Genomic DNA, 5,000 nt, shown 5'->3' on the forward strand with positions numbered 1-5,000 from the left:
CCTCCTGCAACGACGATACCGTCATCTATGAGACGCCAAGCCGACTAAGACAGCCATGGGCCCACAGTGCCCTTCTTTCGACCCCACCCACAAAGCCTGCATCCTCTGTCGACAACAGCACCCCAACGCCAGCGCCTCTGCCGCAAGAAGTCGTGGACCGGCAATCACTCCACCTGCACCCGTTCGTGCCCCACCCCAACCGCCCAACTCGCAACTCCAGCGGATGAACGGCGGACTTTGCTGGCACTCGCAATGTGCAATCCACCCCTATAACGTGCGTTTCATGAAGAGTTATGTCCAATATGCGACATTCCCGCTGTCCATATACATGAGCTGCGAGCTGTACCGCGTACGAGCTACAGACGCGATCGCGTTGCTCTCTGTACGAATGCAGATGCTCAGCGGCAGCTAGGAGGCGCTCCATCCATGTCGGTACCGGTGAGCGTTGCACTCGCAGTCGCAAAAACGTACGGCAAGTATATTACTCGGAAGAGTCAATGACAGTCCAAGCCCCCCCCTGCGTGGGAAGAGTCTTCCTAGGCCATGACCCACCGGAAGGGCGCAGCGTCCCCCACCCCAGACATGTGACGTCACACTACCGGTATTGACGACTACACTGATTCCTTATAATCATTTGCCATACACCGGTGGAAGCTGCCGAGACGAGTAACTACGTGGCGGCCTCGCCGTGTCACTAATGTACAGAGATACAACAGTTTCGACTGGAACCGGATGAAACGTATACACGGCGCTGATTAGTAATAGATAGAGCCATCAAAATACAGATAATGTATACAACTGTCCGTATACATGCTGAAAGACTCTGCTCACAATCACAACCACACGTCAGCCAGACACTCTTATCACGCACTACTCTCTGCCTGTAACAGGCACAGAGACAATATGTAAGCACCAGCATGGAACAACACCCAGTGCATCCTCTCCGCCACATTAGACAATCCACACTATCATAACCAGACCGGGAGGTCCACTCACAAAACAGAATATCCCACCCTTCCGACAACCACCATTGCTCAGCTAAGCCACCAACACCCACACATGTCCTACACAGGGGTACACCCAACATCACAATACTGCCTCCTGTCACAGCACACAAACAATGGCAGGAATGAAAGACACAGGTCTGCCACAAGCATGGAATCAGAGCGCCGCCTGTCATGAGCCAAAGGTGCACCCTGACATGGCAAATCAGATGATGCCGCAGTCATTTACTTACGATAATCACAATCAACAAACCGCCCCCCCCCCCCCAAAACACCTTTCCTTACAACAATGTGTACCTTAACCTAACCCGTATTGTGCCTTAACCTAACCCGTATTGTGCCTTAACCTAACCCGTATTGTGCCTTAACCTAACCCGTATTGTGCCTTAACCTAACCCGTATTGTGCCTTAACCTAACCCGTATTGTGCCTTAACCTAACCCGTATTGTGCCTTAACCTAACCCGTATTGTGCCTTAACCTAACCCGTATTGTGCCTTAACCTAACCCGTATTGTGCCTTAACCTAACCCGTATTGTGCCTTAACCTAACCCGTATTGTGCCTTAACCTAACCCGTATTGTGCCTTAACCTAACCCGTATTGCGCCTTAACCTAACCCGTGTTGCGCCTTAACCTAACCCGTGTTGCGCCTTAACCTAACCCGTGTTGCGCCTTAACCTAACCCGTGTTGGGCCTTAACCTAACCCGTGTTGCGCCTTAACCTAACCCGTGTTGCGCCTTAACCTAACCCGTGTTGCGCCTTAACCTAACCCGTGTTGCGCCTTAACCTAACCTGTGTTGCGCCTTAACCTAACCTATGTTGCGCCTTAACCTAACCTATGTTGCGCCTTAACCTAACCTATGTTGCGCCTTAACCTAACCCATATTGTACCTTAACCTAACCCATATTGTACCTTAACCTAACCCATATTGTACCTTAACCTAACCCATATTGTACCTTAACCTAACCCATATTGTACCTTAACCTAACCCATATTGTACCTTAACCTAACCCATATTGTACCTTAACCTAACCCATATTGTACCTTAACCTAACCCATATTGTACCCTAACCTAACCCATATTGTGCCTTAACCTAACCCATGTTGCGCCTTAACCTAACCTATGTTGCGCCTTAACCTAACCTATGTTGCGCCTTAACCTAACCTATGTTGCGCCTTAACCTAACCTATGTTGCGCCTTAACCTAACCTATGTTGCGCCTTAACCCAACACACGTTGGGCCTTAACCCAACACACGTTGGGCCTTAACCCAACACACGTTGGGCCTTAACCCAACACACGTTGGGCCTTAACCCAACACACGTTGGGCCTTAACCCAACACACGTTGGGCCTTAACCCAACACACGTTGGGCCTTAACCCAACACACGTTGGGCCTTAACCCAACACACGTTGGGCCTTAACCCAACACACGTTGGGCCTTAACCCAACACACGTTGGGCCTTAACCCAACACACGTTGGGCCTTAACCCAACACACGTTGGGCCTTAACCCAACACACGTTGGGCCTTAACCCGCTCTGTAATTGTCATACGACGCGTTAAATTAGTGTAGTGTTGCCTAACTGCAACCCCCGCAATATAGTTTGCCACTCGCACTGCCCGGTCCCCAGAGTATCGCTTCATGTTAAACACCTTGCAGCTATACACTGTAATGCGGATGGCAGCAGGACGTACATGCTCAATGCCCTTCGCAGTTGTTCATTGGCATTCGCATGGCGAAGCACAGCCTACGTTGTGGTACGGCTTGTGTCAACTGTCCGCTGATGTTGTACGTCCAAATGACACACTGTACTGCACATTGGTCCTCATGTACTGAATGATACATCGTGGTACATGTGTGACCGTACCACGACTGCGCCAACAACGGCGAACCATACGGTCCAAATATTGTGCACTCAGCTACGTGTCGTCTCCCTATAAGAGCTGGATTGCAGTATGGTATGCCGTGGATGGCGATCAGCATGAGCCGTCTGTTGATGTAGTGGCGCGTGTTGTCAGACGTAGTCGTCTCTTCTCACACACCGTGATAGCATGGTGCACTGCGTTCCACATCTGCGACATGCGACAGAGGCCGGTTGACAGTCGTTCGCGCAATGGACATCGCATACGTACGGGGGCCACCTTCCACGTGTTCGCGAAGCGTGCACATGTTGTTGCGTGTATGTGGGCAGACATAGTGTGTCGTGACACCTGACACAGGCATGCAACAATCGTTGAATTTGCAAATGGCGATGGACGTCTACGTTTGCTGGTGACGTTACGCAAATGAAGAACTGGTAAACCGTTGTGGTGCGGTTGTTCTCGCTAGAGGTGAATCAGTGATGGCGACGATCGGTTGAGCTACCAACCGGTTGTTTCAGCGATACCCACCATGCCCACGAACGTGAATGGCATGTGGGTGTGAAGCGATACGCGGCGGTGGCTGGGTGGGACCGTCCCCGGCCGGTGAGGGGGGGCCTCCCGGCGTGCTGGCCGCGCGGTGCGTGGGCGCACGCGCTACAGCCGGCTGGTGGGGGCGGCCAGTGGCAGGCGCGCCGGCCGACGGAGGCGGCAGGCGGCGCAGCTGCGCGCCGGCGCACCCTGCACGCGGCGCCGTGCGGCCAAAGTAGGTCCTCGCGGGCCCGGTGCGAAGCGCGGTGGACATCTGCAGTGTGCTGGTCCGATTGAGGACTGTGTGCGCTGAGGATGCGCCGCCGCCCGGCGCTCGGCGCCGCGACGCCGTCTGCTGCTCGGTCGCCTCTGCGGTTCTCGCAGGTGGTTTGTATCGCAGCTGTGCGGACGTGTTGGCGCGTGCGCTGTGCTGGGAGAGTTCGCTTCGGCACCCAAGTGGGGCTTTTGTCCTTCTGTGGCGCTGGCGTTGGAGCTGCCGGCCACCGTAGGTGGCGCGTGTTGTCTCCCGCCGGCAATGCCACGACAGCACGCTCCCGGGCCTCTGTCGGCAGCGGCAAGCTCAGTTGGGAGCACGGGTGGTCGCACCTAAAGCGTCTACTCGCCAAACTCCGGGCGATTGCGCCTCTCTCGAACCCGACCAAGTACTTAGGACGGCGCTGCGCGCCGCCGGGACCTGAGAGGGTTTCGAGGTGTATTGTGCAGGGGAGCTCAGCCTCCTCCTGTTTGCAGAATAATTGAGCGGACGCTTGCGTGTTCGCGCGGGCCCCCGGGACACACTCCCGGGCGGCGGGCTGCTCAGCTCTAGTTGACGCAGCTCCCTGGTTGATCCTGCCGGTAGTCATATGCTTGTCTCAAAGATTAAGCCATGCATGTCTCAGTACAAGCCGCATTAAGGTGAAACCGCGAATGGCTCATTAAATCAGTTATGGTTCCTTAGATCGTACCCACGTTACTTGGATAACTGTGGTAATTCTAGAGCTAATACATGCAAACAGAGTCCCGACCAGAGATGGAAGGGACGCTTTTATTAGATCAAAACCAATCGGTCGGCTCGTCCGGTCCGTTTCCCTTGGTGACTCTGAATAACTTTGGGCTGATCGCACGGTCCTCGTACCGGCGACGCATCTTTCAAATGTCTGCCTTATCAACTGTCGATGGTAGGTTCTGCGCCTACCATGGTTGTAACGGGTAACGGGGAATCAGGGTTCGATTCCGGAGAGGGAGCCTGAGAAACGGCTACCACATCCAAGGAAGGCAGCAGGCGCGCAAATTACCCACTCCCGGCACGGGGAGGTAGTGACGAAAAATAACGATACGGGACTCATCCGAGGCCCCGTAATCGGAATGAGTACACTTTAAATCCTTTAACGAGTATCTATTGGAGGGCAAGTCTGGTGCCAGCAGCCGCGGTAATTCCAGCTCCAATAGCGTATATTAAAGTTGTTGCGGTTAAAAAGCTCGTAGTTGGATTTGTGTCCCACGCTGTTGGTTCACCGCCCGTCGGTGTTTAACTGGCATGTATCGTGGGACGTCCTGCCGGTGGGGCGAGCTGAAGGCGTGCGACGCGCCTCGTGCGTGCTCG

General features: G+C 54.2%; 1 non-coding gene across 1 annotated transcript in view; it reads left to right on the plus strand.

Annotated features, from left to right (window-relative positions):
• Positions 1-4,233: 4,233 nt before the first annotated feature.
• Positions 4,234-5,000, plus strand: part of LOC124621016 — a 1,910-nt gene continuing 1,143 nt past the window's right edge. Inside the window, exon 1 of the ribosomal RNA XR_006980508.1 lies at positions 4,234-5,000. This exon is cut by the window's right edge and continues 1,143 nt beyond it. This is a non-coding gene — a ribosomal RNA (small subunit ribosomal RNA).

This window comes from Schistocerca americana, chromosome 6, assembly GCF_021461395.2.
Source record: "Schistocerca americana isolate TAMUIC-IGC-003095 chromosome 6, iqSchAmer2.1, whole genome shotgun sequence".
In the NCBI taxonomy this organism is placed as follows: Eukaryota; Metazoa; Arthropoda; class Insecta; order Orthoptera; family Acrididae; genus Schistocerca; species Schistocerca americana.